Genomic DNA, 11,542 nt, shown 5'->3' on the forward strand with positions numbered 1-11,542 from the left:
CGCTTGCCTTCACACACAAAATATCAGTGGCCAGTAAGGCACAGGAACGCAATTTTAAAATTTTATCCAGGTGGTACTATTGTCCAACCAGACTCCGAGCTATATACCCTCAGACTTCTGACCTGTGTTGGAGGTGCTCATTACAACCTGGCTCCATGTTACACATATGGTGGAGTTGTGCTGGGGTTGCCACATTGTGGACCTCCATCTTCTCCACATATGAGAAACTCACGGGCAGGGGAGTTGAGGGTACCCCACAGCAAGCCCTTCTCTCTATGTTTCCTGGGATCATATAAGTCGGTCAAAAGAGGCTTACTCCGATTCTTTGTTCTGGCAGGTAGGGCGGTTATACCGAGGCACTGGAAATCCGCTATTAACCCTACCCTGAAGGAATGGATTGAAGAGATGCAGTCCATATGTAGGACTGAGGAGCTCACAGGCCAACTATACGATCGCTATTCCCAATTTTATGGAATATGGAGTGTATGGATTCACTTCTGCACCACTGATACATTTCGTACATTACTTGACACCTGAGAGACCTGGACCACCTGAAAGGAGGACCTAGGAGTATTTATGGAATATTGGGAATGGACGGATCCTCTTTCTTTCTTTCTTTCTTTCCTTCTTTCTTTCTTTCTTTCTTTCTTTCTTTCTTTCTTTCTTTCTTTCTTTCTTTCTTTCTGTATCTGCTTTTGTATTGGTAATATACTTGGCTAGATCTCTGGCCTCCCTGTTTCCTCTTCTTATGTCCTGTACTTACCTTTTCCTCCTCAAACTTTGCTTTCTTCCCACTTCTCGCCTCTTTTCTGCTTTCCTTTTCCAAAATTACAGTTGATGCACTCTATGGTACGGAGTATGATCCACACATTACGACTCCTTTTGTGGCTCTTTAGCAAAGTGCCTTTGATTCTGAGAATGCTATTACTTTAACTCTGAACTGGGATATATATGTAAGAAGAACGACCAGGACAGGCATGGTGTATTTTCTCAGGAGGGGGGATGTCAATAAGGTCTTTCAAATACGTACCTCCATTAGGTGCCACGCTATTACATCCTTGTGCAGATGTTGTATTGTGCTGTAATGTCTTTTTATTTCAATTTTTTATTGTATGTCTTCTTACTTGTATGTGAAATTATCTTCAATAAAAACATATTCTTTATAAAAAATAAAGATATGTTTTGCAAAGGTGTATGATTAATCAATTATACCAAGCATGTGCTAATGATCATCATTTTCAGATTTAGGTTAAAGCACAGTCATTACCTGAAACAGAAGCAGCTGTGTAGGGGACTTAAAAGTGAGTGAGGAACAGCCAACCTCTGTTACTAAGGTGAGGTTGTGGAAGACAGTTTCATAGCACAGTTTATACATCATGGCAAGACTGAGCACAGCAAGAAGACACAAGGTAGTTATACTGCATCAGCAAGGTCTCTCCCAGGCAACAATTTCAAAGCAGACTGGGGGTTCAAGATGTGCTGTTTAAGCCGTTTTTAAGATGCACGCAGAAACGGGCAACACAGAGGACCGTAGGCACAGTAGTTGGCCAAGGAAACCTAATGCAGCAAACAGGGCCGGATTTACTCTCCCTGCTGCCCCGAGGCCAGGCTCTGCACTCCCAGCCCCCGCACGCCGAGACTCCCCCCCCTTCCCATCAATGGAGAATGTCAACCAGATGGCGGGGCAGCGGGGTTAGTGTCAATTTTTTTTACTGTTGCTTTATTTTTTAAAAACTTTTTTATCACTTTTAATTTTTTCTTTAATTATTTCTTCTTATTTTTTTAATTTGTATTTAATTATTTCTTCATTGATTTTTTTTTTTAGATTTTCATTTATCTTATTTACTTTTTTATAATTTTTTTATCTTATTATTGTTTATTTTTTATAATTTTCTTATTTTTTAATAATTTGTTTCTTATTATTTTTGACTTTTTAATCACCTTTTATTTTTTTTATTTAAACGGCGACATCACCGAGTTCACATGTAAATGAAAAATCGGCTTCCCTCACTCTACATTTAGTCCTGCTTGTACACAGCAGGACTGAATGTAGAGAGGGCAACTTCCCCACAAGGACACCGCTGCCGCCCCTCTGCGCCCTGCCGCCCCGAGGCCCGGGCCTGGGTGGCCTTGTGGGGAATCCGGGCCTGGCAGCAAATGAAAGACACATCATACTTACTTTTGTTTAACATCAAAAGATGTCCAGAAGTGCCATCAGCACCGAACTGGTGGAAACCAGTGGGACCCATGTACACCCATCTACTATCCGGAGATGTCTGGCTAGAAGTGGTCTTCATGGAAGAATTGTGGTGAAAAAGTAATACCTCAGACATGGAAACAAGGCTAAGCAGCTCAATTATGCATGAAAACATAGGAATGGGGGGTGCAGAAAAATGTCAGCAGCTGCTCTGGACTGATGAATCAAAATGTGAAATATTTGGCTGTAGCAGGAGGCAGTTTGTTCACCAAAGGGCTGGAGAGTGGTACAATAATGAGTGTCTACAGGCAACAGTGAAGCATGGTGGAGGCTTCTTGAAATCCTGGGGCTGCATTTCTGCCAATGGAGTTGGATATTTGGTCAGGATCAATGGTGTCCTCAATGCTAAGAAATACAAGCCATTACTTATCCATCATGCCATACCATCAGGGAGATTGGCCCCAAATTTATTCTGTAGCAGGATGACCCTTAACATGCAGCAAATGTTATTATGAACTAACTTCAGCATGCAGAAAAACAAGGAGTTCTGGAAGTGATGGTTTGGCCCCCAATGAGCCCTGATCTCACTCATCATGGAGTCTGTCTGGGATTACATGAAGAGACAGAAGGATTTTAGGCAGCCAACATCCACAGAAGATCTGTGCTCAGTTCTCCAAGATGTAACCAGAACAACCTACCTGCTGAGTCCCTTCAAAAACTGTGTGCAAGTGTAACTAGAAGAAGGCAAAAGGGGTCACTACAAATATTGATTGGATTTGGATTTCTCTTCTGTTCATTTACTTTCCGTTTTGTTCATTGATAAAAATAAACTATTAACACTTTTATTTTTATTTCTGAAAATATTCTTACATAACTGCATTTTTTTCAAACCTGCCTAAAACCTTTGCACAGTACTGTATGTTTATATAATAAAGCTTATATATTTTGTTGGGGTATACACAGATTGTGATGTCCTTGTTGACAATTTTCTTTGTCTACATATATTGCCTATTATCTTTACTTTATTTAAAGAAGAACTATGAGGTGAGTGATTTCCACTCATCCTCATAGTTACAGCTGACCTATGACAAAGAATCTGTCACAGGCTGGCTCTATTGATCGGGAAGTGAGCAGAAACATGCACCGATCTGCTCACTTCTTGATCGTTTCCCTGCAGTGAACGGTGACTTCCAGTCACTGCTCCCTGCAAGGATTCCCCCTCCCCTCTCTGATCCTCCAGCGCTAAGTGGAGGAACGAACAGCGGAGGGGGCGGCAACAGCAGGCTCTGCCTCTAGATAGCCTGAGCCAGCTGTCACTCATGCAGATGGGTGGATCTCAACAGTAATGTCGGGATCAGTTCTGGCTAAGGCGCTCACAGTACATCACGAGCAATAGCACACGATATACTGAGCTTTGGGTCACGGGAGGACACTAGTATATGTCCTCCCGTGACCATAAAGAGAACGATGGGGAAAACACTTACCCCATAGTTGTCTTTTAATTGATTAAAAAAATTGCCTTTAACCATTGTTTGGGTCCGCAAATGATTGAAATGTCTTATATTGTAGGGACGTTGTATAATTCAAATAACTCAATCAATAAACTGAATAAACTAAAATACAAGATTCTCATACATTCTTTTTTCCATAGAGCTGTAACAAATGCAACTGAGCTGTCCTCAAAGCCTGCAATTTTAAACAATCAATAAATTGTATCACTTAAAGTGTATGTAAACCCTGATAATGGTTTGTATTATCTACCATTAAAAACATTGTGTTATATCATCAGTGCAAAAACACCCCTTTTCAACATAAAGTGATGTCCTGTTGTGTGTACATAATGTAGTTTTATCTTAAGTAGTGTTGTCAACCCTGCCCAGTTCACTTCTGTTAATTACAGAACACCTCCTCCTTATATTATTGAAATAAGCAGGAAGGGGTGTCCTAGGATGACAACGCTGCTCCTCTATAGATTCATGACAGTGAGTGTTGTTGTTCTAGGAGAGTAAGTTTGTTATATACAGATTGTGTGCCCCAAGCCAGATATTATAGTCTGGTGCTCCAAGAAAAGGGTTAGTAACTCTATATCAGCAGCAACCTCTTCTTGCTATGTTGAAACCAACCAAAGACAGTGGACTTATACACTGAGTGGCCAGATTATTATGACCACCCCATCAGTACTTCGTTGGGCCGCCTCGTGACTCCACGAGATTTTGAAAGGTGATGCGAGGAATCTGACACGGCACTGTTGCCCTTCTGTTGTCTTGTACCAGTCTTGCCACTCTCTGTTCTGCCCTAACATTGACTAGTCGCTGACGGCCACAATTCGCACGTTCAGACCCAGATTTTCGGCTGACAGTCCGGTCTTTAAACACTTTAACAACAGCTGCTCTTGAACATTTAACGAATTCTGCTGTTTTGCTGATACTCGCTCCATGGCTCCGAGCGCCAACAATCATCCCACGTTCAAAGGCTGATGTGAGTCATTTTGTTGTCACACCTCCAATGGTGGCACCCGGGTGCGGGCCGCACCCCCCTTGTGACGCCACTGATCTCGGCGACATCACCGAGTTCACATGTAAATGAAAAATCGGCTTCCCTCACTCTACATTTAGTCCTGCTTGTACACAGCAGGACTGAATGTAGAGAGGGCAACTTCCCCACAAGGACACCGCTGCCGCCCCTCTGCGCCCTGCCGCCCCGAGGCCCGGGCCTGGGTGGCCTTGTGGGGAATCCGGGCCTGGCAGCAAATGAAAGACACATCATACTTACTTTTGTTTAACATCAAAAGATGTCCAGAAGTGCCATCAGCACCGAACTGGTGGAAACCAGTGGGACCCATGTACACCCATCTACTATCCGGAGATGTCTGGCTAGAAGTGGTCTTCATGGAAGAATTGTGGTGAAAAAGTAATACCTCAGACATGGAAACAAGGCTAAGCAGCTCAATTATGCATGAAAACATAGGAATGGGGGGTGCAGAAAAATGTCAGCAGCTGCTCTGGACTGATGAATCAAAATGTGAAATATTTGGCTGTAGCAGGAGGCAGTTTGTTCACCAAAGGGCTGGAGAGTGGTACAATAATGAGTGTCTACAGGCAACAGTGAAGCATGGTGGAGGCTTCTTGAAATCCTGGGGCTGCATTTCTGCCAATGGAGTTGGATATTTGGTCAGGATCAATGGTGTCCTCAATGCTAAGAAATACAAGCCATTACTTATCCATCATGCCATACCATCAGGGAGATTGGCCCCAAATTTATTCTGTAGCAGGATGACCCTTAACATGCAGCAAATGTTATTATGAACTAACTTCAGCATGCAGAAAAACAAGGAGTTCTGGAAGTGATGGTTTGGCCCCCAATGAGCCCTGATCTCACTCATCATGGAGTCTGTCTGGGATTACATGAAGAGACAGAAGGATTTTAGGCAGCCAACATCCACAGAAGATCTGTGCTCAGTTCTCCAAGATGTAACCAGAACAACCTACCTGCTGAGTCCCTTCAAAAACTGTGTGCAAGTGTAACTAGAAGAAGGCAAAAGGGGTCACTACAAATATTGATTGGATTTGGATTTCTCTTCTGTTCATTTACTTTCCGTTTTGTTCATTGATAAAAATAAACTATTAACACTTTTATTTTTATTTCTGAAAATATTCTTACATAACTGCATTTTTTTCAAACCTGCCTAAAACCTTTGCACAGTACTGTATGTTTATATAATAAAGCTTATATATTTTGTTGGGGTATACACAGATTGTGATGTCCTTGTTGACAATTTTCTTTGTCTACATATATTGCCTATTATCTTTACTTTATTTAAAGAAGAACTATGAGGTGAGTGATTTCCACTCATCCTCATAGTTACAGCTGACCTATGACAAAGAATCTGTCACAGGCTGGCTCTATTGATCGGGAAGTGAGCAGAAACATGCACCGATCTGCTCACTTCTTGATCGTTTCCCTGCAGTGAACGGTGACTTCCAGTCACTGCTCCCTGCAAGGATTCCCCCTCCCCTCTCTGATCCTCCAGCGCTAAGTGGAGGAACGAACAGCGGAGGGGGCGGCAACAGCAGGCTCTGCCTCTAGATAGCCTGAGCCAGCTGTCACTCATGCAGATGGGTGGATCTCAACAGTAATGTCGGGATCAGTTCTGGCTAAGGCGCTCACAGTACATCACGAGCAATAGCACACGATATACTGAGCTTTGGGTCACGGGAGGACACTAGTATATGTCCTCCCGTGACCATAAAGAGAACGATGGGGAAAACACTTACCCCATAGTTGTCTTTTAATTGATTAAAAAAATTGCCTTTAACCATTGTTTGGGTCCGCAAATGATTGAAATGTCTTATATTGTAGGGACGTTGTATAATTCAAATAACTCAATCAATAAACTGAATAAACTAAAATACAAGATTCTCATACATTCTTTTTTCCATAGAGCTGTAACAAATGCAACTGAGCTGTCCTCAAAGCCTGCAATTTTAAACAATCAATAAATTGTATCACTTAAAGTGTATGTAAACCCTGATAATGGTTTGTATTATCTACCATTAAAAACATTGTGTTATATCATCAGTGCAAAAACACCCCTTTTCAACATAAAGTGATGTCCTGTTGTGTGTACATAATGTAGTTTTATCTTAAGTAGTGTTGTCAACCCTGCCCAGTTCACTTCTGTTAATTACAGAACACCTCCTCCTTATATTATTGAAATAAGCAGGAAGGGGTGTCCTAGGATGACAACGCTGCTCCTCTATAGATTCATGACAGTGAGTGTTGTTGTTCTAGGAGAGTAAGTTTGTTATATACAGATTGTGTGCCCCAAGCCAGATATTATAGTCTGGTGCTCCAAGAAAAGGGTTAGTAACTCTATATCAGCAGCAACCTCTTCTTGCTATGTTGAAACCAACCAAAGACAGTGGACTTATACACTGAGTGGCCAGATTATTATGACCACCCCATCAGTACTTCGTTGGGCCGCCTCGTGACTCCACGAGATTTTGAAAGGTGATGCGAGGAATCTGACACGGCACTGTTGCCCTTCTGTTGTCTTGTACCAGTCTTGCCACTCTCTGTTCTGCCCTAACATTGAATAGTCGCTGACGGCCACAATTCGCACGTTCAGACCCAGATTTTCGGCTGACAGTCCGGTCTTTAAACACTTTAACAACAGCTGCTCTTGAACATTTAACGAATTCTGCTGTTTTGCTGATACTCGCTCCATGGCTCAGAACGCCAACAATCATCACACGTTCAAAGGCTGTTAAATTTGCGCTGTTTCCCCGTATCTTCAGAAACAAATCACTTCTACTGTCGTAGTAAACAACCTGCTCCCCTATTTATAATGGTCTGGCTCTCTAGAAACTTCAGCGCCAAATTATAGCTCATTTGCCTACAACGTCAGGTGGTCATAATAATCTGCCCACTCAGTGTATTTTAAGCGGATGAGCCCAAAAAAGGCAGCGGTGCTAAAGGGTCACTTCATTGTCTCAGAAATAGTAAAAACTGGTTCTCATTTGAGAAGAATCACACATCCTCATATACACAACACATATCCATCACCCATCCTTTACATTGAAACTATACAGAATTGACTGCATTCTGTGGCTGGAAATCCTCTGAAAAAACTGAGCTCTTGATATTTCCTCCCGCTCATGCACCTTCCGCCAACATTTCGCTTGAGATTGATAACACAACTATCCCCCCCTCCCCTCATGCCAAGGTGCTAGGTGTCATCCTTGACTCAGGCCTCACCTTTCTTCCCCACATCCAATCACTATCCAAATCCTGCTGCCTTCACCTTCATAACATCTCAAAAATACGCCCCTTCCTCACCAATGACACCACAAAATTACTCATCCACTCTCTTGTTATCTCTCGTCTTGACTATTGCAATTCTCTCCTCATTGGCCTTCCACTACACAGGCTTCTCCCCCCTTCAGTCTATCATGAATGCAGCTGCTAGACTCATCCACCTGACCAACCGTTCAGTGTCTGCAACCCCCCTCTGTCAATCCCTGCATTGGCTTCCACTCGCCTAGAGGATAAAATTCAAAATATTAACAGCCACTTATAAAGCCATCCACAACTCTACCCCCGGATATATCTCAAACCTTGTCTCAAAATATCACCCTAACCGTCCACTCCGCTCATCCCAAAAACCTCCTGCTTTCCAGCTCCCTTGTCAACTCCTCCCATACTCGCCTCCAGGAGTTCTATAGAGTCTCTCCCATCCTCTGGAACTCTTTACCCCAACCTGTCCGTCTATCTCCCGCCTTGACTGCCTTTAGGCGTTCCCTAAAGACTTATCTCTTCAAAGAAGCCTATCCCACCTCAATCTAACCACTGAACCTTCACATTCTCAAACAATTCATCCCCACACAGCTACCTACTCATGTATCATTTCTCCCTTTCTAGATTGTAAGCCCTCAGGGGCAGGGCCCTCCTTACCATCTTGTCTTGAATTGTATTGTGATTGTAATGTCTTCCTTATAGTGTAAATCACTGCACAAACTGTTGGAGCTATGTAAATCCTGTATAATAATAATAATAATAATAAAACTAAAAAATAAAGTGTATTGACATGGAAAATTAAGGAATTTATTAAAAATTAATGTTGACCCATTTTCCAAGTGAAAAAGTGAAAGGGCATATTGTTAGTAGAAGGTTGTATGCTTTTGGGCATAGTGGTTGCTATTCTACTGTTTGGCACTCTTGCAGGTAGCTAAAAAATTCCATTGTGGGAGACAAAAGTGTAGAAAGTCTTGGATATGTGGGACATACTTCCACCTAGAGGAGGTTTGGACACTGGCAAAACAAGAATTAAGCCAACCCGAAACAATTAAGCCAACCCACTTTTAACTCTGTCTCCACCTGTCATGCCCCAGTTTTGTGAGCAAGCAGGATATGAGGTCACAAACAGGAAACATATTTAATGTTAAGAACAAAAAGTTTACTTTATTTATTATTCAGTGAGGGACACAGCATCCTATAAAGTGTAACATCCTACAGTAGTCCACCTTGGGGTGGGAAAAGCCTCTAGGAAAATTGAAATATGAGGAATGTCGCTTGAATTAACTCCTAACTAAGGGCATGATGGAGAATTAACAAAAGTGGAAAAGGAAATTGCTGAGGAACAACGTCTGGAATTAACCTAATATTCCATTTAATAGCAGATAAGCCAGGAAGAAAAAAAAAGGGCAAATGAAAGAGTTAAAATATTCAACTAACAAATGTAGAGTACAACCAATCATCCTTCCTAAGGAGGAAACAAGTGGAACAACAACCAACAGGGCTATTCACAAAAGGGTGAAGAGTTTGGAGAAGGCAGGAGAAGTGAACAATCTAGGCCAAAATAGCTGATTTGAAAACATTCTCCAGTTCAGCTCACTTTCCAGTTCAGCTATATTGTCCTAGATTGTTCCCTTCTCCTGCCTTGTCCAAACTCTTCACCCTTCTCCTGCCTTGTCCAAACTCTTCACCCTTTTGTGAATAACCCTGTGAAAAACAGAAAACAGTTTAGGCCAACAGGTATGTTGATCTACTTAAAAGGAATAGGCTTCAGTCTGGCTTACCAAACACTTGACTGCAAGGCAAGGAAACTAGACGCAGGAATGCCATGTTTGGTCAATGGCCATGGCCGTATTTGGTCAGTGATGTCATCCGGCATCCCCACCCCATCATTTACATTCACCTGCCGGCTAGGGATCATTCATTTGCAACAAGTCATAATTCAGGAGTGGATTGTTTTGTCGGGTCTGCATTTTTTGTTTTAGTGGGTTGTCAGGATTGAAAATCATTGTGATTGACAATGGATCTACACTGCTGGACAAGGTGATTGATGATGGAATTATACTGTGGGACTTTTTTTTTTATAAAGGGCTTTTTCTATGGTGACAGTGTTATTATTTACTCTTCACATTTTTTGTAAATGAGTAACCAAGGGTACTATGTAATCCTACTCATTAACATAGGGTGGAAGGCCAGATTCCGATAAGTCCCCCACAAAAACCCCACATTCTTTTGAGGATCGAATGTGGGAATGAGGCTTGTGTCCTTTTAAATACTTAGTACTTAATACTTAATATTAAGGGATTAGCATGGGACACCAATCTGTTTTTTTTGTATGGTTCCCACTTAAAACCCAGGGCTGTGCTCCCCTGCATGGGTCATACACCAGCAGCTGTGGAGGGGAAGGTGCACATGTGAACAGGAAAGAGCAGCGGTGGGGAGAGGAGCAGATTGGTGGTGATAATTCAATTTTCCCAAGTTCACCTGGGAAAGTGGAATTACCCCTTAATATGTAAGATCACAGCAGGTCTAAGTCACCACTGGACTGCCAAACCATAAGTCTAAAAAGATGGCTGTATCCTCATTGAAGAAGCTGTGGATGATGAATAGAAGGGAAGATACTTAACAAAAGTGTATGCGCCCTCTACATTTTAAAATATCTAATGTGTACTGATTGTATTATTATTTTCTACAGATACATAGGTTCTTGCAGAAATCCATATTTATTTTAAAAAAACCTAAATAAAAGTAATTAATTAAACTATTAAACTGTTATCTCCTCTGGAAATATATTACATTGGCAATAACAACAACAACAACAACAAACAGCTCAGATGATTCTATCAATTAATAGGTCCCTCAAGGGTCTCTCTGCTGTTATGCTTGTAGTATAAATTAAAGTGTTGGCCTCCAACCTCTACACTGCAGCCTAATCTCCAGTGATTATTATCTTTTGTCGGAGTCACTACACCAATCAGGTAAATAGATTTCAATGCACATTAAGCAATTGGTAAAATTAATTAATTCAGAGCATAAAAATGTGACATATAGGTAGATGCCACAATGTTTAATATTTAAATGTTAAGTTTCTTATGATCATCATGTTTTTTTTACATTTAGGAGTTTCAAAATAACATTAGGAATAATAATAAGAACAACAATATTTTTGACTATTGGATAAATGTATATATGCTTCTATATCTTAATTCTTAACTGTAACAAGGAGTTTACTACTGACAATATATATGTTTACAATTTGTTTAAACTAGTTGTTTATATGGACATTAAAGTGGGCACTAAACTCAGGAGTTAAATCTCAAAAAAACATTCAAGTACCTTAACTCTGAACAACAATGTATCTTATTTGGGTATCACTCGGCTGTAGATCCTCCAAGCATCTCTGAATTGGTGCTGACACTGTCCTTCCTTCGCGGGGGTGGCTACTTTTGTTCTCCATGGTCCCTGTGTGTGTTGTAAAGTATATGAAGAGAGAGGTTTGTTGCACTCCTTACCGGACAGCCCCGAATATCAGGGAAGGGTACTTGGAATGAC

The sequence above is a fragment of the Nanorana parkeri genome, unplaced genomic scaffold, assembly GCF_000935625.1.
Source record: "Nanorana parkeri isolate BGI_ZX_2015 unplaced genomic scaffold, ASM93562v1 scaffold416, whole genome shotgun sequence".
NCBI classification, from domain to species: domain Eukaryota; kingdom Metazoa; phylum Chordata; class Amphibia; order Anura; family Dicroglossidae; genus Nanorana; species Nanorana parkeri.